Source organism: Mesocricetus auratus, unplaced genomic scaffold (genome assembly GCF_017639785.1).
Source record: "Mesocricetus auratus isolate SY011 unplaced genomic scaffold, BCM_Maur_2.0 Super-Scaffold_100676, whole genome shotgun sequence".
Lineage (NCBI taxonomy): Eukaryota > Metazoa > Chordata > Mammalia > Rodentia > Cricetidae > Mesocricetus > Mesocricetus auratus.
Window position 1 is genome coordinate 1,650,807 of NW_024429266.1, and position 23,913 is coordinate 1,674,719.

Genomic DNA, 23,913 nt, shown 5'->3' on the forward strand with positions numbered 1-23,913 from the left:
TGTCGTGGTGTTTCTTTACAACAGTAGAAACCATAGCTAAGACAAGTTGGTACCAGGAGTGGGGTATTGATGTTGACAGGCATGGCTATGCTTTTGGAGGATTGTGGAAGGACTTTGGAACTTTATGGAAAACAAAAAGCCACTGAGTGTTCAATACTTTGTGAACAGTTCTGTATGAGTGTGGATGACAAGAATGTTGACAGGAGTGCCGATGACAGAACTGGCTTGTGAAGTTTCAGAGGGAAGTTTAAAGACTCCACTGTGGCCATTTCTTATTTTGAATAAGTTGTCTGTGATTCCGGTTAGCTAGGGCTGCAGAATCAGCTACAATTAAGGAGACACCAGAAACTACCAAGTGAAATCTTCACTTTGCTGTACTTGATGCTAGTTAGGTGGAGCTAAGAAATTAGTACAGAAGCGGCCAGCATCATTGAGGTGAAACCTTCTGGGAAGTGTCTCCTGACAGTCACTATACAGAAGCTGTGTCCCAGAGCCAGCCAAACTTCATAGTGTAAGTCACCCAGGTAGTCCAGGTTTCTGAAGGCATGAAGGGGTCATGGTGATCAGCTGAAGCTTGGCACTGTGAGAGGCCAGGAAAGGCCATTGGTGAAGCTGCAGCCTCAGCAGCAGTTGAAGGCCCAGGATTGAAGGCCTTGGTACCATGAAGAGACTCTATGAGAGGCTATTGGTGAAAGTGCAGCCCAGTTGCAGGAAAGACCCCAGCGTTTTGGAGACACCAGGACCATGGGATGACCACCAAGGACAGCAGCAGCAGCTATGGAGTGGAGCCAGCCGGAGCCTAGAAGACAGCTGTGTGTGCTGCAGAGGACGGAGCTGGAGAAGCGACCCAAGCCCCTAGGAGGAGCCCGGAAGATCGTGGGTGGATCCCAGACATTGGATATTGAGTTATTCATGTAGTTGGTTTTGCTTTTTTTTTCTGATTGAGACTGTGCCTTGGTTCTTCCCTCTTGAAGCAAGGAAGTATTTAACTTACTTTTTTTTTTTTACAGGAGCCCACAGTTGAGAGATTTCGAACTTTTAAAAAAGATTTTTGGATTTTTAGAGAGAGAGGATGTGTTCACCGAACTGAACTCTTTTTGTTTTTGTTTCTGTTTTTCGAGACAGGTTTCTCTGTATAGTTTTGGAGGCTGTCCTGGAACTAGCTCTGTAGGCCAGGCTGGCCTCGAACTCACTGAGATCTGCCTGCCTCTGCCTCCCGAGTGCTGGGATTAAAGGTGTGCACCACCAATGCCTGGCTCGGAATGAACTTTTAGTTTTGTTTGAATTCGTAAAGATTATGGGACTTTTAAAGTTATTTGTGTTTTTAATGTGAGATCTTGAGGATGAATGAGAAAGAAATGGTGGCTTAATGGTGATGTGGTTTTGTGTTGAGTTGACAAGAGGCCGGTTGTACTGACTAGTTTTATGTCAACTTGACATAAGCTAGAATCATCAGAGAGAAGGGAATGTCAACTGAGAAAACGCATCCTTAAGACCAGGCTGTGGACAAGCCTGTAGGGCATTTTCTTCTTTAGTGATCAATGGGGGAGGGTCCAGCCCATTGTGGGTGGTGCCATCCCTGGGATGGTGGTCCTGGGTTCTAAAAGAAAGCAGGCTGAGCAAGCCCTGAGGGGCAAGCCAGTAAGCAGCGCCCCTCCATGACCTCTGCATCAGCTCCTGCCTCCAGGTTCCTGCCCTGCTTGAGTTCCTGTGTACAATGATTTAGAAGTGTAAGCCAAATGAACACTTTCCTCCCCAGCTTGTTTTTTGGTCATGGTGTTTTATTATGACAATAGAAACCCTAACTAGGGTGGTAATAAAGGACTTTATAAAAAATTAGCTCCTTTCTTGCCCTACCTGCACTCCCCCCCCAAAAAAAAACCAGGTAGGCTCTTATACTATCAGAAAAAAAATGGGAAATATGTGGAGGAACGTCAAGACAAAGGAAAGACAGCAAGGAACCCACCAGCAGACTATGTTAAGCTGTTGATAATGTATACACATAAACCCCTTCCTACATTAGGGGGTACAGATCTGCCCTTTCAAGATAGAACATAAAAGCATTCACAGGGTGATGACATGTCTCAGTGGGTAAGGGCACATACATCAAGCTTGGAGACCAGTGTTTGATCCCTGGAACCCACAAAATGATAGAGAGAACAAACTCTACATGAGAGTGCCCCATCCATTCTGTCTTGATGGGGGATGTCCTTCTGTATATGTGTTTCTCTTATTGGCTGAGGAATAAAACACTGATTGGCCAGCAGCCAGGCAGGAAGTATAGGCAGGGCTACCAGAGGAGGAGAATGCTGGGGAAAGGAGAAAGATGGGCCACCAAGAAATGCCATGCTGCTGCCAAAGGAGTAATATGCCAGATTATGGATAAGCTATGGCCTCATGGCAATATATAGATTAATAGAAATGGATTAATAATTAAGAGAGAGCTAGCCAATAAAAAGCCTGAGCCATCAGCCAAACAGTTTAACGATTAATATAGTGCCCATGTGTTTATTTGGGGCTAAAAGGCTGTGGGACCAGGAGGCACAGAAACCCCCATCTTCACTGTCCCTCATGGAAAGGAACAAGAGGTCTCTCTCTTGCCTCTTCTATAAAGGGCATTTACTCTAGGAAGGTAGAACCCTCACGACTTCCTTAAACATCCCGACTCCTGTCATAACTTGGGAGCTGGGGTCTCATCGTGTGACTTCGAAGGGGATACCAAAGCCTTCAGAGCAGAGCACTGACATTTTGAAGATGACAAAACCCTCAGGTTCAGAGGGTAGTAAACCCAGTAAGGTCTTCCTGCAGTCACACAGTGTGACAGGGACTGAGCTTATATCCCAACCCACCCCAAGTGGTAACCTTCTATTGAACCTCCATCCTTAGCATTCAGGGAAGGGCGGGGATAGAGAGAACACAGCAGAGAAATACTAGAAGAGAGGGAGTTGGTAGCGTGATGAGTCAGCTCTCTTTAGACAGCTTTCTTAGACTGCAGAGCTCCAGAGGACACCTAGAAGGAGCAAGAAGCCAGTTCGAATGATATTAGCAGGATTTCTGCCTTCCCCCTCGTCTCCACTGGTCCTTGTGATCTCTGGCAAAAGAACTCAGTGGAGACACCAGACTGCAGTGTGCAAAATACAGTTCATTACAGAGCAAACTGGGGCATCCTCAATAGATGAGAGTGGACAATGGTCAAAGGGGCCACTGGACCCATCTATACACTTGCTCTAGGGTAGACTTTACGCTATTCCTGGAAGAGACAGCTTTCTGCTTGGGTGACTGACAGTCCCGTTTGGATTAACTCTGACAATGTGATGCCTTTGTTCTTTACTAGAAAGCCCCTGGCTGGAGAGTAATCTCATGATCTTTGGATAAGAATGTCACATCTCCCTCCAAGGTGCACAAATGACTCAGAACCCACTCTCTGACCCAGTAATCAGAGTCCCATTGTTCCAGTTCCTAGTGGACAAGCTGCGGATGAGGGAGGGATCCATCCAGTGACCTCCAAAATCTGCTGATACCTGACTACCCACCCAGCCAACAATATAAGACCATGATGTGAACAGAGAAGCAGGAGCCAGACCGTGGGATGAGGATGGAGTGAGGGACAGTGGAGAAGTCCTATCGACCTCTGAGGTCTTGCTGAACCTGCATCTTCTCTCCACGTCTCTTCTTACCTTTCATTTATATTGATATCAGATTGCACCCTGCAGGATAACTAAGCTTCAATGGGTCTGACAGTTGGCCTACAGCATGTGCAGTAGACATCTCCTGACAGCCAGCCGGGGTCTGCCTGAAGGCCTTGACAACAGCAGCCGAGTCTGAGTGGCCTTGTGGACAGTGACCTCATCACCTCAGCAGATGCCAGCTCAGTGGCTCAAAGAGTGGGTTCTGAGTCATTTGTGCACCTTGGAGGGGTATACGGCATTTCTATCCAAAGATCATGAGATTACTCTCCAGCCAGGGGCTTTCTAATAAAGAACAAAGGCATCACATTGTCAGAGTTAATCCAAATGGGACTGTCAGTCACCCAAGCAGAAAGCTGAGGCAGGGTTGAGAAGGCTATAAGGCTTACCCTTCCTGGAATAAACTGAACTTGTTGTTTCAACTTGTTCCCGATACCTATATTGTTGGTGTTGCATCTTCTGCCCCCCACCCCCCCAAGGGATACTGGTTGGGACCCTGCAACGGGACCCTACTTTAAGTTACCCCATATTGGACAAAACAGTGGTTTCTCAGTCTGTGTCTAGCCTTGGAGACTCCATTTTTCAAGTAGCTTTTGATTCCATTTCGAGGGAGAAGAAGTCAATACATCCTATGAGTGAATCCACACCATCTGCTGGACACTACCGATTCCAGCACAGACTAATCAATGACTAATTCATGGGATCAGAAAGTAAGCCACCCCATAAATTTATTGTGGGGACTTCAAAGTGGCACATGGGTGTATTAGAGTAGCGCCAGGAAAATGAGGTCCAAGGACTTATCAGACAACATATGATTGAGATTGACGAAAGGGTTTAACTTCCTAACCTGGACCCCATAAAGTGAGAGCTGACACTGGATGGCATGGTCCCATACCTGGAGTGTGCGTGAGGAACCAGCTTGCTTCCTGTCTCCAACTGAGGTGCAGACTACTCAATTGCCTGCCTGTCCACAACCCTGCTGTCCACCAGTTGAGAATTCTTCCTCAAATGATTCCCCCTGCAGGCAAGGCCCTTGACTAGAGAAAACCTTTTATGGTCATATTTTGAAGAGGGCTGGAGCAGGTCTCCTGGGAGGAAAGAGGGAATAGTTTCAAGGCTTGTAGTTATTTGTAGAATGGAAGACGACAGTCTTCCCTCAACTCAGGGTGTTCCTTGGCACTTAAAAGCAATGCCATTTACTTACAGATTGCAGTGGTCTTGATGCAAATGAGCCACTCTAGGACAGTTTCCTCTTTCTAAGATTAGCTAAGAAGTGGTGGGGGAAATCGACCAAGGATGCGGAATGCTGGGCCTGACCTGAGGTCTATAAAAATCAAGTTCCTGGTTTAATTGTTCCCATTTCTGAAGTAAGCAGCAATCGGAACGTAGCAAACTGGCAGGAGGAGGATTTTTGCTTTGATTTACGTGGCTTCAAAGCCAGTACAACAGGAGAGTGCATTTGACCTGGCGGTTTGATGAAGTTGCTGAGAGCAGAGACAGCATCCCAAGCTAGACTCGCCCCCCGGACAACCAGGAGAACTGGGGTGAACCACTGAGTCCCTTTGCCCCGAGTTCCTCTGTGAGGCAGAGAGAGTTATCCCTGCCCTCTTTATGAGAAGTCTGGGAAGGAATATTAATCCAGTGAAAGATCGACGATTTGAAATTTTTAAAAGTACTTCTGCATGTATTACTTCATTTGATCTCCACCAGACTGCACAGTGGGAGTTATTATCATCTGCATTTTTAGGAGGAAAACTAAAGCTTGCAGAGAGGTTAAGTTGCCAAGCCACACAATCAATTAGTAATGGTGGCATCCTGCTTCCAGCTCCAAATCCCATTAGGCATCCTTCCTCCACAGATAACTTGGGATGCACAAAACAGACAACCATAATAGCAAACCCTTGGTAGTCCTTAAGGGCCCAGCATGACTCTAAGAGCTATCTGTGTGTCAGTTCATTTTATTTTGCCAATGGTCCAACAATATCATTATTAGTCTGCTTTCCAAGGAGAAAACTGAGTCATGACAGTCAAAAAGACTGGGTCTAGAATACATGTTCTGAAGCCCCAGCAATCACTTTATTCATTTCATATGACTGAGCAGGAGATGGGACTCAGTACTGGAGAGTATTGTATCTAACTGTTGAAGTCAGGTTGTACCCTGACCTAAAACGGGCTTGTAGGAACCAGAGTACTCCCTTCAAGCAATCAGAACATGCTTCTCCTGCCATAATTCTTCTGTGTTTAAACACAACACTCACATCAGTATGCTAGAGATGGACTTGGTGGTCACAAGAGCCTATTTTCTCAGTGTGGTGAGCCTGGGAGTTCTCAGGAAGGGTTTCTGACTTGATGTCAATGTGTTTGTGTGTTTCTTTAGCTCCCAAAGCCTCCTAGGATGGTACACTTTCTGAAAGTCTGTCTTGTGAGTGGGACCAGACGGGTAGTATTTTCTATGTGCTCACCCAGATGCAGAGTCATCTCCATCCTCAGGAGACCTGAGTCCAACCCCCTCAAACCCACATAAAATAGAAAACAAACAAATGTCTGTGGTGTGTGCCTGTACTCTGCCTGGAAAGGACGAAGCAGGCAGACACCTGGGACTCATTGCCCAGCTAGCCTAACCCGCTTGAAGAGCTCCAGGAGAGAGACCCTGACTTGAAAAAAAGTTGTAAAAGAGTCAACAGTACATGCCTCAAAAACATCTGACATTGTCCTCTGGTTTATGCACACACAGAGAATGCACACACACACCTGTCCCTATATATACATGAATGTGCATACACAGACACATACCGGTTTCTATATACACATATACACATGAGCACGCATATACAGATAGAGAGACAAAGAGACAGACACACACATACCTGTCACTATATATATATATATGAACATGCACACACACACACACAGGTTTATTTCAGTTTATGACTGGTGGCCACTGTTGCTCTGGGGACTGTTGTGAGGCTGAATATTGTGTTGTGGAGTATGTATGGGAGCCTGCTATTCACCTCATGATAGACCGGAAGCAAAGAAAAGCAGGAAGGACCAGGACTCATATGTCCCCTCCAAGGACATATTCCTGTGATTAACTTCCCATCATACCCTAGTAGTACCATAGTCTGGTGACCAGTCCTTTAACATATGGCCATTGGGGGACACTTAAGACACAGGAAAAAACAGGCTTGTATAGCGGCTGATTTGTTGGCTGATTAAGGGATTTGTTTGTTTGTGGTCCTGGGGAATCAAACCCTGGGCTTCACATATATAAAGCAAGTGTTTTGTTATTCAGACATATCCAAGAACCTTTGCAGCTTTTCACTTAGCTAAATCATGGGCAAATTACAGCTCATGACAAAAGAATTATCTAATAAAATAACCTGTAATTAGGTTCTTCCAACTTGCAAGCTTCCTTTATGCCTTTACAGTAGGATCTGAAAGTGAGTCCATCCACTGTGAGGGAGGCAGAATCAAGAAATCAGAGCTCGTATGTTCCACTGCCTAGAATTCAGTTGCATCTGTTCAGTCCTTCTAACGTCTGGCACGTGCTCCTTACTAACTATGGAGCATTTAGTCCGCAGGGAATGTCCTGATCCAGCCTGTTTCCAGAATCTTAAGTTATATCACATGTTTGTTCTCCCTTCCCCATGGCCCTGACCCACCCTGGGTACTGTTCGATTCAGCCATGTTCCAGGCTTAGTAGAAATCCTGATCCTGATTATCAACTGTCTTGGGACTAGCAAGGTAAAGACTCTTACTGCCATGTGTGACAAAACTGAATTGGATTCACATGGTGGCATGTATGTATGTGTGAATGTATGCACGTATACACACATGTACTTTAAAAAATCAATTACCTGTCTTTCCCATCTTTCCCACAACCACAACATATTTAGTAGTGCCTTCTATGGCAAGTGTTCATTCATTCTTTCCTTTCATCAGATGGACGAACCCAATCTCAATGCCTCCTTCAACACGCGTGCAGGGGCACACGCATGCACATGTGCGTAGATACAAGATTGTCCTTCCTGCTTTAGGGTAGGAAGAGTTTAGTTATGAGAAGCACAATGACTAGCAGGGAAAAAAAATGTTCATACTCAGGGAAGGTCACCTTGCTGTCTGTAAGGGAAATGGATTTCTCCTAATACAGCAAAGAAAAAGCCAAAAAATAAGTTGGATTGTTGACATTTTAAAAAAAGCTAGCAGGTTGGGCATAAATATTCTTCTGCGTGTTTTCAGAGGCTCTAGACAAAGCATGTTAATGAAGGCTGGCTCAGAGAGGGCTGGGGTGCTCCAAGCCTGGACAGGAAGACAGCAGGAATGCCGGGGGGATCATAAAAGGTACAGGCGAACCTGGTACTAGAGGCCGACCACAGGGTCTCCTGGTTTCATGAACTGACCACCATGGAGATTCTGCTGGAAACCCAGACAGCTGTGTCAGAGCCATAGCGGGAAGAACAGAGAGTCTCACGGAGAGCCTTGGTGCAGCTCAGGTGTGTAAGCTACCTGTCGATGTGTCCACTGCTCTCTGCAGAAACTCTCTGCATGGAGCTTTGGATAAACCAAAGCTCGATTCCAAAGCTGCCACAGGGCTCCGTGTTTCCCAAACAGGCACATTTCTATGCCTCATGAAAGTGCTGGATGAACTGACAACCCCTGACCACACTCAAGACTGTGCTGGCCTCTGTCACTCTGTATCCTGCCCCTCAGCCAATTAAGTCTGCCTCCCTTGATGCCTTTGGTCTCAATCAGCTACTGCCTGTAGGAGCCACTGGGTTGGCAACAATGATGTGCCGATCATGTTGGGTCAGTGTGATTGACAAGCCAGGAAGTATAGGAGGGACTAGGAGATGAGAATTTTGGGAAAAGAAGGTAGATGGACTCGCTGTGAAAGGACTGGGAAGAAAGGATGCACCAGGCATTCTCTGGTAAGATAAGACCACGTGGCAATACATAGATTAATAGATAAGGGTTAATAATTAAGCAGATCTGGCCAATAAGTCCTAGTCAACAGTTTTATAATATAGCGTCTGTTTATTTGGGGGCTCAAGGGTGGTGGGACCCCACCAGGCCAGAAACCTTGTATCAATAGTCTCTGTCTCTATGTCTTGGTGTCAGAGCTCCTGAGCTAGAGAGATACCCAAGGAAGAATGGGATGGGCCTCTGCCGACATCCCATCTTAAAGCAGGTGAGGGCTCAGTGCTGTGTAGTATCCTTATGCCTGGTTATTAAAAATGCCAGAGGGCTCACAGGGGTGAGCTTGAGTGCTCACAAGCCCAGGGCCATCCTGTCTCTCTGTGGCATCCTTCTATGAAGGAAAGAGGAGAGGAGACACTTATTAGAACATGTCCAAACAGTTACCAGTCATACCACTGGCCCTCCAGAGTGGGTGTAGGGATATATGACATGTCCTAGCAGATGCTAGCTTGGATGCTGTGTCAACGAATAAATGTACTAGGTCCCCTTGCCTTTCAGTCCAGCATCCATAGCGGAGTGAAGGCCTTGATGAGGTCCCTGCCTGTGAGCCATGCCCTTGCTGTTCTCCAGGTAGGAGTCCCGGTCTGTAGATGTAGGCATCCACCAGGCATCAGAGCTTACAGGAAAAGCCCTCCTGTCGATGTGGCTCCCTTTATCCCACTGCAAATTCCAGCTGCATTTAACTCAGCCGTGATCAAGGTTCCCTCCATCTGCCAACTGCAGTCCCTATGTATAAGGCCTGGCACTTCCAGGGGAAGCTCAGATCCTACTTAGTATTCAAAGGCTAGTCCCTTCCACTGCCTTCCTTTTAGAAGTGACCTCCATGCCCATGTAGGCATGGCCCAGCATCTGTGTCCTGGCTCAGAGATGCCTCCCAGCCACACGGCTGGGAGAAATATGGCTTTCCTCCAAAACTGAACAAGCTGGGACAGAATCATCTATGCAAGTTACCTAGGAACAGCACCTGACTTTTATGAAGCCCAGAGAAATGAAAAACAGTCAGCAAGGCCATGGGATGAAACAAGAAGGATGTAGGTGTGTGTGTGTGTGTGTGTGTGTGTGTGTGTGTCTGTCTGTCTGTCTGTCTGTCTGTCTGTCTGTCTGTCTGTCATTTGTGTATGTGTTCATTGGCATGGAAGTGAAGCTTGCCCACTTAGCTAGGCTGGCCAGCTAGTTAAATCCCAGAGATCACCCTCTTTCTTCCCCACCTGAAGTACTGTATGTGTGGAGCAGCATGCCTTACTTTTGAGTGTGTCAGTTCCATAGACCAAAGTAAGGTCCAGGTCCTCATGTTTGTGTGGCGAGGACTTTACCAGCTGAGATAACTTCCCCATCCCTAAAAGAAACTCATTCGCTGTCAGCAAGGAAGCTGTGCATAAGGCCCTCATGCCTATAATCCTAGGCGAATACAAGAGACTCACCAAGGGTCTGAGGCCAGCCTAGGCCTGTCTCGAAAACAAACCATGAACTAGTAAGTCTTCTAGGGGTTAGGCACTGTGCCAAGCAGAAGCAGTTAAGAAACTTGTCTTCATTTCTAAAGGAGAAGAGGTGGGGGTGGGGGACAAATGAAAGTAAAAATTCCAGAATGATGAGCACTGTACAGAGAAGAGACTGAGGATCCAGTGATAGAGGCGGTATGGCAGGGAGAGAGTGGGGTGGTGTGACAGGGAGGCCACAGGGAGGACTTTTGGAGGAGGAGGGGCACAGGAGATGTCCGAGGTCAAGAAGGAGCTGGCCCCTGCAAATAGAGTGAGGGGAACCTAGAAGCTTAGGAGCAGTTGCTCAGGCCCAGGTCTTGCTGCTCCCTGTCCGACAAACGGGGAGAGGGACCCGTGTTAGGCAGAGAGGTGATGGGCATGAGGTGAGCACAGGGATGAAGGCACACTGAGGAATGAGATCAGCTTCTGTTTCAGGCCTGGTGAGGAACTGATGTCAGGCTCTGACCAGCAGAAAGACACAGGCTTCCAATTGGACAGGGTCCACTATCCTGTAGAGCCTGGGAGGGAGAAGGCAACAAGAAATGTTAGATAGCTCAGGCCTCTCAGGGCTCCTTAATTCTTGCCAGACAGCCAGCCTTTTCTCAAGAAAGGGAACAATGAACTCTTTAAAAATGCAGACGTGAATGGGTAAAGATGCTCTATGCCAGGGTCAGCCCGGCTACAACAAAACAGTTAGCCAAAGATTTTAGTCATTCCCAGTTCATGGACCCTGGGGCAAAGAAGATAGGAGGGGCTGATGGGGAAGGGAGCAGGCTGAGTCCAGGCCACAGCCTGGACAGCCTGCCGGGCTCCACACACAACTCCAGTGTCTGATGCAAACTGAACTAACTGGTAAGTTCAGCAGCTCCAGCTCCCGAGAGGGGACGTTTTCTCCGTCTCTCTCATGAAGTGTCCAGCTATACTCACCCCCCCACACACACACATCTGCTTGGAAATGATGCCCGGATCCTTAGGCTACCCACAGTGGGATCAGGAGGATATCTCCGAGACTCTGCTAGAACCAGAGGATGTTATGTCTGCAGACGCGACAGCACTCCATCCCCAGCCATCTCCGCAGGTGTCAGGAGACCTGCTGGCCCTCTGTTGGCTTCAGGTAGAGCCCCTTGCTGATGACTACACTGATGTATTGCTTGGGTCAACCTTTACCATTGATGGTCTACGGCTATGGCTCTTCTCAGAATGAGAATCTGCGGTCCTCAAAAGCCCCTAGGGAAGGGGAGGAAGAGTAGGGACCGCTCATTTTAGACACAAAGACGTGGACAGGGGAGCTGGGAGGTGGCTCATCAGGTGGCACTTGCCTCACCATCATGAGAACCGAGATCTGAGCTCTAGGAACCAGAGTTGGGGAGGCAGAGACAGGCAGATCCTTGGGGCTGGCTAGCCAGCTAGAGTAGCCTACTTGGCAATGTGCAAGCCAGTGTGAGACCCTGCCTCAAAATAATGTCAGTGGATAGCACCCAAGGAATGACATCTGAGGTTGTCCTCTAATCTCCAAATACATGTGTACATGCACACACCTTCAAATACACATGAGTGAATGAATGAATGAGAGATTTTATGACTCAAGGGAAAATTCCTCAGCAAGGAAGCAGCCTGGATTTTAGTTAGGTTTTCCTGTGCTATTTCAAACAATAGCAACCAGTTTCCTCCAATACTAAGAGCAAATATCTCTCTGCAGCCCGGGATAGGAAGCTACAGAGGCCCAGGTGGCAGAGAAGGTGACTGGGGAGTTCCAGAGAAAGCAACTGCGTTTTCCTAGGGCTCATAATTGATCTGACTTATATCAACGTGAGTAGGAACTACCCAATTCCCCTCAGTAAAAAGAAGTCCCTGTTCACTGTGCTGTCCCTGAAGCAGGCTTCTAAAGTTAAAAAAAAAAGTGCATTTTTGTCTCATGATGCCTGCTCTGTAGATTAATCAGTTTTCTGATGGCTCTGACTTCTCTAACTCCCTCCGGGAAGAGGAGAGGGAGGGAGAGAGGGAGGAGCCGGTACCATTTATTGGTGTAAAGAGGAGGTAACCAGGGGCAAGATGGGGATTTAGTGTAAACTTTGTTTGTTCCTGAACCAAGCATGCTTGTCCCACTCTGGGCCCTTTGGGGAAGGAGGGACTCTTGAGGGGCTTCAAAGACAACTCATAAATGATTGACAAGGGCTGTGCTCCATCCAAGTTGGGGTGAGTCATGGGGTAGGTGTGGGAAATGATAGCAATGTTTAATTTCTTATAGAGGAGACACAGTTGGCCTGCCAAAAAGCAACGGCTGGCCCTTGAGCCTCGATGTAGATAAAAAATTATCCGGAATTTCATTTCCAATCCAGGTTCCTAGGTCCATCTCCAAAGAATCTTTATCAAGGTTGTGTGTATGACGCAAATAAGATGGTCAAAAAACATACATGATCTTGGGAGCATCTTGACTCTAGGACCAACCCAGGGCCTGGGCTTCTAGAGCCCCTTATTGCAGCATTTCACCTGGACAGAGAAACTCGAGGGCCCTACTATGTACAGAACTCACCTCTTACTCTGAACCAGGAATAGTCCTTATCAATAAAGCACCAAGGAGGCTCCCTCTCTGCCTCTCACCTCAACTCTGGAGTCTCTGGAGCCCAGCAACAGTGTCTAACTTTACCCTTCTGATATCCTCATAAGACAGTTTCCTGAGGGCGATGTGCCCATAGGAAAGGAAATGAGGTTAAGAGGAAACAAAAATCCTAGACGTGTGGGTCAATGCTCTACAAACTGCAGTGGGTTCCTGGTAATAAAGGGATCGACGGAGAGAGAAAGCGGTTCCCCACTGACAGCAGGACCCAGATGTTCCATTGAGAGAAACCACACCGAGCCACGAGGAAAGCAGAGACTCTGGGTCGTGGAGTTGAGCCTACCCAGGCACATGGCCATTGCTGCTGTCTCTCTGCTGGTAGACACAGCTCCCCGCAGAAGCAATGGCCAGATGCTGCATGTTACAGTACAGGGATGGCTACCACCAGCAGGTCAGCAGATGGCGGCAAGCTGTGGAGGTCAAGGCTGGAGAAGAAATAAAGATGAACCCCTCAGGCAGAGAGCGGAGTGAGTCTGTGGAGGTCAGCCTGGGCTCTGGGCTGGAACTAGAGGAGAAGCTATAGGTAGAGTGGTAGGGAGATAAATAAGAGAAATGAGGGGCCTCCGAGCTGAGCATTGCAAAGATGGCAGTCCTAGCAAGCGGGGGCCAAGGTTAATTAGCACAGTGGTGCTCAGCAGCACAGGCGCCAAAGGCGCCAATTTCTAGCTCCGCAACCTAGACCAACCCATTCTGTCTCCCTCTGCCCTGTTCCGTATTTCTATTTGCCTCAGAGCACAAAACGCAGATAAAAGATGTGTCTATTTTGCAAAATTATTGTAAAGGTTTAGTAAAATAGAGTACAGTCAGCGATCGTCACAATGCCTCACACATGCTAAGCATTCAGTAAATGTTAGCTATCATTACTGATACCAACTTTAAACATTAAAGCAACATAGCAAAATCTGGGAAAAGTTGGGATATGAGGAAAATTTGCCTGGTAGCCTAACAGAGACAGGCTGGATGCCCATCTGCTCTAGTCAGATTTCTGCTACTATGACAAGATATCCGATAAGTCAAACTTGAAGGAAGAAAGTTCTTTTGCTAGCCAGGTGGTGGTGGTGCATACCTTCAATACCAGCACTTGGGAGGCAGAGGCAGTTGGATCTCTGTTACAAGAGCTGTCAGCCTGGTCTACCCAGCCTGGTCTACAAGAGCTAGTTCCAGGACAGGCTCCAAAGCTACACAGAGAAACCCTGTCTCAAAAGAACCAAAAATCAAAAACAAAAGCAAACAAAGATTCCTTTGGCTCACGGTTTCAGTTTTGTGGGTGCTTGGTTCCATTGTGTCTAGGCCTGAGGTGAAGCAGAAGAAGGTTGCTCACCTCACAGCAGCTAGGAAGCAGACAGAGATAGGAAGGGACCCTGACAAAATATCCACACTTCCTCCAACTAGTCCCGACCTATCAGGTTTCCTGTCTCCCAACAGCCCTGAAGTTTTGAATCCATTTAGATCAATCACTCATGAGGTCGGGGCCCTCAAGATCCCAGTCCTCTGCCAAAGCCCCAACTCTGAGCAGCCCGGCAGCCCAGCTTCCACACTAGCCTTAGACTATAAAACTACCCATGATGTTTCCTTCCCATGCACGCTTCCTAGTCTCTTGCACACAATTTGACTACTCTGAGAAGTAGCTTCGAATACTTTCTGAGGGTCACACTTCTGGCACAAGACAGCGGATGAAGGAAGGGTGGGACCTGAGCAGCTGCAGAGGATCTAGTTCAGACGGAGAGGGAGCCACACCCTCTGGAGATGGAGGAGAAGCAGCTCATCTTCACCAGGTACCTAAGAACGACAGAGTCAAAGGGTCTCTTGCAGAGGGAGGCACAGAGACACAACGACGGTGTCCTCACAAGCAAGGATGCCCTTGTCCAGTGCAATTCCCAGCTCACACAACTACATTCTCACCCAACCTTTCAACCACTTCCACAAAGGTGGCTAAGCATGCTGAGACGTCTCAGGGGCCCTCAGGTAGACCTGCAGTTCCTGACCGTCAGAGGAACCCAGCACACATCCACCTATTCAGTGTTGTGCTGGAATCCACTGAAGATGAGCCCGGGGATGGAATTCTTCTATCCATCTACGTAGATGCTATTCAGGATGTGCCTTCCAGACACGAGCCAGCCTGCTAGGTACTAAAGGTCTGATTGCAGACAACACAGACAGGCATCATTAATACTGGCTATGCCACAGCAGATAGGAAAATGCTGCATAGACACAGCCTACACCCGATGATTTTTTGCTTGATGAAGAAGTGTGAGGCCCCAGCCAGAATCCACAGAATCAGAATTTTCAGGGCTTGGGCACCATTCCTGGGTGATGCGATGCCCAGTGTTGATTGGGTTAGAATATAAACTTAATTCTATCTAGCTGCATGCATTCCTTTTGTTCTAAAAGCAATGACTGCTATGCACTGACACCATGCTAGGTATGAGAGCTGCATTGCAGAACCCTTGGGATATAGGAGCCAGAGTTGCCCAGGATATCCTGGGAATTAGGCAGGCTACATGCAGTAGAACACGAGACCCACTCCAGAATGGACGTCAAAGGGCTGTGGGAGCAGGGAAGAGTTGAGCTGGTGTGAGCTCTTGAATGACACCCCACAAAGCAGAGAATGCTGGCACTAGATGTTGAACGATGAGAAAGAACGGAATTAGTGGGCGGGGCAGCAGGAGGGTAAAATTTCTGGCTGAGGGTTAGGAATGACAGACAGAAAAGCAAGAGGAAGCCTGTCTGCTTCTGGCTGGTGGCCTAAGCTCTTACCCTCCCTATGGGAAAGCTCTACGCCTCTGGGAACACTGCCAACTATTCCCTGTGGGTCTTGGGCAAGAGTCTGCTCCTCCTCTCTGGGCATCTTCATCTCCCGAGCTTGGCTTGGATCGGGACCAAAATGGAAGGAGCTCTAAGCCTTCATCAAGGGCCAGAGAAAAAGGGAACCAGAGGAGAGTCTGGGCCTACTGTTCATAGAGGATCCGCCATGTGCACTGACATTCCATGTCTGGCATCTGCTTTGCTTTAAAGGGAGAAGGAGAGAGAGTCTGGAGAAAATTCCACAAGATTACATTGAAAACCAGAATACTCCCCACCTCCCCCCAAGCTTCTAGGCATGGGTTGTTCAAAGTAACTGATGTTACATTGTTGATGTTGTCATCAACCTGCTTTCTGCCTGTTTGCTTCATGGATAAGCTGTGGAACGTGGAGGTTTCCCTCCATCTATAGCTCCCAAGTGCTGAGAGGCTGAGTGGGTGGTGGCGAAGCTTGGGCCAGGTTGACACTGACTTGTTTAATCAGACTCGCAATGGTGACTCTCCAGGTTGACCCCTCTGTACCAGCCTGGGGTGAGGGTGGTGGGGAGGAGAGCAGAGGTGTCCAAATTCTAACTCAGACTTTTTACCATTAGTGGAAGTCCTTTCCCATGTGAAATTCTGTAGGAAAAACCCATGGTGACTAAATCAGACAGGTTTCTGTGCAGACAGACTCATCGCTATTTGGTAATACTCAAGGTAGAGACCCTACCTCGTCACCACACCCCACCCCACCCCACCACACCCTACCACACCCTACCACACCACACCACACCAGCCCTTGCACAGATCTCCAGGGCAGAGTGTGGAAAGGAGCGACTCCTGGGCAGAGGATCTGGCTGAGGTGAAGGCTGGACAAGCCCTGAAGACCCAAGAGAAAAGGATCCCTGGCAAGAAGCGGGGTGGGTGGGGTTACCAGTATTCTGAAAGGAGTGAGCCGTGGAAAGATAAATTGAGATGATCAAATCCAAGAGAGCAAATGAGAACAGAGACATTTAAATGACTTTTTTTTAAAGATAAGGAAGAGATCTCCCCAAAATACCAGTAAGTGGTCAGAGGAAGGCTCACTCAGCAACACTGGTTCCCACAGCACACACAACCGTCTTCTGGAAATGGTGTTAAGACTCTGTGTTCTAAACCATAGAAACAAAAAGAAAAAAAAAGTAGCTTTCTGCTTGTTAGGAGTTGAATCATGTCCCCCACCCCACCCCACCCCAAAATTAGACACTTCAGAACATGGCCTTAGGTAGAAACTGGGTTATTGCAGATGAGATCAGCAGGGAGGAGGTCACATTAGAGCAAGGAGCTTGTCCTTATAGAAAGAAGAGATGGCTAGGGACACAACTCTCAGCGGAAGAGCTGGAGTATCACCAGAGCCTTGGGGAAGTGCCCCCATGGATGTCTCGATTTGGATGTCAGAGAATACATTCTTCTCCTTTAGGCTACCAGGCCATGGGGCTGTGTTAAGGAAACCCTTGTCAGGCAGTGGCACTCAGTCCTTAGAAACCATGTGTGAGGGGACAAAGGGGACACTACAACCCAGCTCACGACACAGAGACACCAGGAAAAATCATCCACTACAGAACCCTCAAAGCCACAGGGGGTGTGAGCAGGAATTCCCCCACAAAGGGCTGTGGTAGAGGGGGGCACTGTAAAACAGGCCAATGGAACAAAGCTTTGCCCTCATTATCACCAAAACTACCACACACCTCTGCCTGCAGCACAGAGAAAAGACCAGGGAGGGGCATGTGTCCAGAGACACAAGGGGGAAGTGGAGAACTAAAGAAAGCCTAGTTGTTCCTGCTGGCCCAGACAGGGCTTCCCTGGGACTCCAGAGTTTCTATTTTTAATACTAGAATGGTCTTGGGCAAACCAGGATAAATTGCTCCCCCAACAAGAAAGTAAAGTAGAAAAACAAAGGAGAACGGTTTACATGGTGTGAGAAGCTAGCCACTCCCAGCACATGTTCTGCCAAAGGGACCCAGACCAATCAATCTAGGCCTTTCCAAACCCTGGTCTTCTTGAATTCTAGCAAGATGAACTGTGAGCGGATGCTGAAGAGCTGGTGGACAAGATTCACTGAGAACCTCCACTGACCAAGGACCCTTGGGACAGGAGCAATCAATAAGAGACTGTGCCATTTGGAAGGCTTGCTTCATCTAGCCCGCTCACTGAGCCTACACACACACACACACACACACACACACACACACACACACACACACACACACCTTATCTAGCAGGGCTCAACCCTCACATTGCTTAGCTACAGGAGAGCTCGGAGAGGGGGCATGCCCAGGGTATGCCTACATGAGAGGTTTTTCTGGCCTTGTCTTTCAAACCCTTCTGACACTAACCCCACGTGGATTCTCTCAGGCATGCCTAGGAAATGTCACCCACCGGCTCGTTCCCACCAGGTGAGAGAGGCTTCCTTTATCTTCCCACCATAACCCTCTCCATGGTGTACCAGGGCCATTGATTTTTATCTTCGACCTTCTCAGCTTGAAACTCTGCCTGAAACAGATCTCCTGCACAGCAGAGCCCACACCACGCTCATCGCTGAAACCCTCGTGCCCAGAAAAATGCCCGGTGTGTTGGAGTTCCTCTCGTGAGGTCTGGCAAACAAGCTGATTAATTAATTGATGAGTTCACCAGTGTTGATCACTCTGAGCTCTCGCAGTCAAGTGTCTGCTGGTGCTTGCTGTATCCTGTGACCTGGCACTTCCCAGATTTGCGTTGTGTCTGCCGTTAGTCACCTGAACACAGGCGGGAGAACGGAAGAGGAGGGGACAATGGAGCTTCAGAGCCCCTCGAGGGGGTCCCAGATGATCACCTGGAGTGCAGTTGCCGAGTTCTCAGATCTGATGTCAGCGAGCAACAAAAGCCAGGGGAGGGAGTGACACATCCATTAGGTTCTTCCATCCCTGCTACGGTTGTAAGTAAAGGAGAGAGAGAGAGAGAGAGACAGACAGACAGACACACACACACACACACACACACACACACACACACACACACACACACACAGAGGTGGGGGTTGTAAGTGAAGGAGAGAGAGAGAGACACAGAGACAGAGGGAGAGAGAGACAGAGAAAGAGACAGAGACAGAGACTGCCTCTGCTTCAAACACAGTTTAGTACATGACAAGTAGGATGCATGAATTGGCTCAAAGAACAGTTGTCGCTAACAGCATGCTATGAAGCCCATCTTGTGAAGATGGCCCTGAACAATGAGGTAGCTGACAGGGTCTGCCTCTGCGCCAACACTTTGCGTCTTTCTTTGAGTTATTGAAGCCCCCTTAGAGCCTCTACCAGGTTATCGCAAAGCCTGGCTAATAATCCCGCCCCAGGCCCTCAGGTAGCTGTCCAGCCATCCTGAACTCCTCTAAAGAGACACCTTCAGGAATAATAAGGCTGAGAATTTTCTGCGACTTAAAGTGACTCCCGTAGTCCTCCGGACAGTTATTTTAGAAGAGGTTGAACGTTTTCGGACCTGCGGGCTAACACACTTCCCTCTGACTCTTAGAGGCTCTCAGAAGCCAGGAAGCTAGCAGTAAATAAGACTCATCTGGGGAGTCCAGTCCTGTGTCGCCAAAATCCTTTTGTTCTGAAATTTAAACAAAGACAGGCCTAATGTTTCACTGACCCCTGGTGGACATAAGCAGGAACTGCATCCCTCCGGCAGCTCTGCATCTCAGCGCAGCTAAGGAACCCTGGACCTTCAACCTCACCTGCTTGATGGAAATCCCACAAGCTGCTCCATCATCACCCCAGGACCCCCAACTCCTACTCCAGGCTCCGGCAGCCATCTCCAGTGACAATCTAACTGGCACTTCAGTCTGTCTGGAGAGCCACACGGTAGCAGATGCTGCAGGCATTGGCATTGTTCCAGGAAGCCATTGCAGCTCAGACTGAAGTTCCTTCCTTGCTAGAGACTCTGATTGGGGTAGAAACTACCCGAGAGATTCTTATCAAGCGGGGATTCTGCAGAGAGACAGAGACAGAGACAGAGGACCACCTCTGTGCTTCCAATGTCCCTCATCTTAGCAATGAGGAAATGTTGGATCAAGACTGGGGAGGCAGGCTCTGGCTCTACCAGCAAAGCATGCAAAAGCCATTAAGGTCACACAAGCATGAACACATAGGTTTGCTCTCCAACAAGTAAGCACCAATCACTATCCTAATCTGCATTTGTTGCTATGATAACCCCATGCCCCACAGACATACCCACAGACCAAATCAACAGAGGCATTTTCTGAGGCTCCTCTCCCCCTACCCAGATATGACTAGGTTTGTGTGAAGTTGACAAAAGAAGGCAGTACAGGCTTTACACTGGGTCTGCAGTCGCAACACCAGGGACTGTGGTGGGGTGACAGGAGGGAGGGTCCCTGGGTCTCACTGGACAGCCACCTTAGCCTAATTGATGAGTTCCTGTTTAAGTGAGACACCTTGTCTCAAAAGAAAAAAATAAAAAGGAGGGCGCATGATGAACCACACCCAACGTTGACCTCTGTCATCCAAATACACACACAAACACATATACACACATCTACACACCTGTACCCAAAACCGTACACATTGGACCCAAATTCACACACTCAATGAGGGTGCAGAGAGAACCGGTTCTAGTTTCTAAGTCTTATTCTGTCTTTTGTGACAAAAAAAACAGTCACTTCTTGATCATTTGTTAATCAACAGGCTCTGAGCTAATTCTTATATTTGACCAAGTTGCATTATGGATAGAATTATGTCACCCCATTTACAAGACGGGCTTTGTGCGCAGGTGTGCCTGCAGGCATGTATGTGTGCCTGTGCGTGTATACACATGAGCACAGGTGTTCAAGGAGATCAGAGGCATTTGGTGGACCCTGTGGAACTGGAATTATAGGCTGCTTTAAGTTGTTCATTGTGGGTGCCGGAAACTGAACTCAGGAGCTCTGGAAGAGCAGCAGATGACCTTAATCTCTGAGCCATCTTTCCAGTCCCTAATCTGCATCCTCTTTATTCCACAGAGTAAGAGGACAGCCTGGAGTCACACCAGGAAGATACCCACCCATCTTTACAGATGAGAAAACAGGCACCAAAAGGTGAAATGACACAGATAAGAAAGAGCTTCAAATTAGTCTATGTCCCTTTAAACTAGGGCAGCTCCCCCATCACCCTAGTCCAATCCCACGCCATTCGACCCTGATGCGTCTTCAAAGCTGTTGCATTTATACGCTATGTGATTCTATAGGTTTGGATTTCCTCTTGCTCTGTGGAATGAACTCTAAGGCACAAGCCATGTGCATATATTGCAATACGTGACACATAATACCCACTTGCTATGGCTGCAATAAATTCTCACGGAACCCAGTGAAACCGTAGCATTGGGGATCTGCAGGCACCCTTGTGCATGCGTGTGGCTGCACTGTCTCAAATGTATGCATGTGCACACACACACATCTATCTTCAGAGCATCTGAAAACTGCAGATGGTGGAGGGATGACTAAAGCCTGCTATGATTAGACCATGCTGGGTGGTTTTAATCCAAAGGAAGAGAATAAAGAATTCTAAATAAGGAACGATCAAACGCACAGTTACTTGGGCTTGTTCTCACACAGCCTTGATAACATTACTGCAAAGGGGTTTTTCAGAGCACAGATTCTCAAAGACGAAAAAAATGATACAAACCACAAAATGTTAGAGGCTGCAAAACAAGAGTCGTAACTGTAGTGACTTAGCAAACAAAATGTTAACCCGAAGCCAGCAGCAGAGAGATCTAATGAGTGAAGCAGTTTATGTGAACAGGCCCACACAAGGTTTGGGAACTGACAGAGAAGATGGTCCTGGAAATGGGGAGGAGGTTGGGACTGAAGACAGGAGGTCCTGTCTCACTGGGGTCTCATGCACTGGTTACATTTCTCACTCTGAGAAGAGGCCTGTCAGGAGCAGTGGGGAGGAAGGACAGTGCCTGGCTCCCATGTCAGGGAGGCATGGTGGCATTCATGGAGGCAGGGGAATGCCACTGGGACATTTTACATCTTAGGAGCTAGGAAGGAAAACAAAAGGGAGGGAGGGAGGGAGGGAGGGAGGAAGGAAGGGAGGGAGGGACGGAGTGCAGGAGTCCGTGGGAGACCACAACTCCTCCCTAGAAGCAAGTCGCTGTCAGAATCACACTTGAGTGAAAAGGGGTAAATCATACGCGTACATCAACCGTATGATAGCATCCTTATGTCAATCAAAATCAAAACAATCATCGGCTATGGGTGCATACATGTGCGATTAAACTAGCTTTTTAGCAGCGAAATTATGGATATAGAATAGACAATGAAAATATAGACGATGAAAATTAGCTGTGGCTAAGATGGCGTTAGAGGCAGCGAGATGGGAAAGAGCAGCGGAAGCGACTCAAAGGGCAGTAGAAACGCCTGATGCTTTACTGATATGAACGTCATGAACATGCTACAAATTATGTATGAGCTACTGTGTGTTTTATATGTAATAATTGCAATGTGGTACCTTGTATCAAAATTACTGCTGTAGTTTGGATCTTCAGTGTCCCCCAAAGGCCCATGTACCGGAAGCCTCAGTCCCCAGCTAGGTGCTTGTCAGACATGGCCTAGTTTGCTTCTCTATGCTCTGATAAAGCACTCACCAGAAGCAACCTGGGGAAGGTTTACTTGGCTTACAGGTCACAGCTTGTCACAGAGGAAAGTCGAGGCAGGGACCCAAAGAGGCACTAAAGCAGAGACCACAGCTTACTGACTGGCTGTCTGTCCATTGTAAATGGAGTTCTTAATTGGTCTAGATAATAAAAGCCAGAGTCAGATACAGAGGGAAATCCTGAGAGATCAGAGAGAAGGAGCAACCCACAGCACACCTTACCTCCTAAGCATCTCAGCTGAAAAGAGAGCAATTTCCTGTTTGTCCCTGCTTAGATCCTGTTTCTGCCCAGCCATGTCACTTCCTGCCTGTCTGTACAGACCTCCAGACCTCTATGGTTAGCTAGTGGCAAGCTCCATACTCTGACCCCCGAGACAGGCTTTATTTGTGAGAGAAAGATATCACCGCACTCCATAGCTTGCTCAGCTTGCTTTCTTATACAACCAAGGCCTATCCTACCAGGGCTGGCACTGCCCACAATGGGTTGAGCCTTCTTCCATCAATTAGCAATCAAGAAATGCCCAACCCCCAGGCTGGCCCGCAGGCAGGCCAATCTGGTGGAAGCAATTCTCAGTTGGTGTTTTCCCTCCACCCAGGTGACTTTGGTTTGCTTCAAGTTGACCGAAACTAAACAGCACAAAATGTAAGGAAACCCAAGAGGCCGAGCCTGATGAGGACTCTACCGTTATTGGGTGTTCCCTGGAAAGGACAGACTCTGAAGCCTCCTTTCTCTCTTCGTGGTCTACTCACTGGGTGAGAGGCTGAGACCCACCACACACTCCCAGCTGCAATGTGCTGCCTTGTCGTGGCCAAGGACTGAAATGACTGAAAACTGAACCAAAAGAAGCCCTCCCCCTCTTTTGAAGTTGATTATCTCGGTATTTGTGACAACGCCGAAAGCAGCTTGTGAGGATTACACAAACAAACAGCCAGATCTCTCCTCCCACTCCAAGTATCTAGGTGTGGCCTCTCCCCTACCCAGGAAGAAGTCTGGAGACCTCATCTCTGAAGGGAGTAGAAAAATAAGGTCTATCACAAGGAGTGACAGACGCCAGCCGGAGTTGAAGATGGCCATGCTATAAATATCATGAAATGAAAGTTTATTTCTAGCATATTGTGACCTTCAGCTGTGTCCTCTAATCAGTTTACAGAGTGCCTACAACCAGGCTTGTACAGTAGATGCTGGAGACACTGGTTTGGAAAAGCTGGGCAGCTCAAAGGGACAGAGTTTTCCCATTGCCCCCCACCCAACCACATTCCAAAGCCAGTGACAGTCAACAGCCCCCACCAGCTTCCTCCAACTCCAGTGCTCATCTGTAACCATGAGCAAATCACCAGTGACTCCTAAGCGTGAAAGGGCTCCTCCAATAAGAAGCACCAATGCCAAAATTAAAGCAACACACAGGCGAGAGAAACCAGAAGTTTTAGGTTTGCGTTTTCAAATTCCCAGGAAAGATGCTTATGTGAGATGGAAACAGCATAATTAAGGGGAAATTAAGACTACCAAAAAAAAACACCCTTGGAAACTAAAAGATGATTACAGGAGTACAATACTCAACACAAGTGTTCAAGGTTCATTTGAGTACCGCAGATGTAGCTCAGTTGGTAGAAAGCTTGCCTAGCATGTTCAAAGTCCTGGGGTCACGTCCCAAGTACCACAAAAACTGGGCACAAGGAAACCTCCCCTCCCCCTTGTGATTCCAACTTTCAGAA

At 47.9% G+C, this 23,913-nt stretch overlaps 1 long non-coding RNA gene across 5 annotated transcripts in view; it reads right to left on the reverse strand.

The window, feature by feature from the left end:
- Window positions 1-23,913, reverse strand: part of LOC110343329 — a 68,740-nt gene that overhangs the window by 38,445 nt on the left and 6,382 nt on the right. The window contains exons 3-5 of one of the 5 annotated variants that reach the window (XR_005874139.1): window positions 7,544-7,717; window positions 4,582-4,774; window positions 1,761-3,010 (exon numbers count right to left, since the gene is read on the reverse strand). The exons of 2 other annotated variants lie outside the window; for them this stretch is intronic. This is a non-coding gene — a long non-coding RNA (uncharacterized LOC110343329). Of the gene's footprint in view, window positions 1-1,760; window positions 3,011-4,581; window positions 4,775-7,543; window positions 7,718-23,913 lie in introns of those variants that run through there. 2 more of the 5 variants (XR_005874137.1, XR_005874141.1) reach the window with 2 other exon arrangements.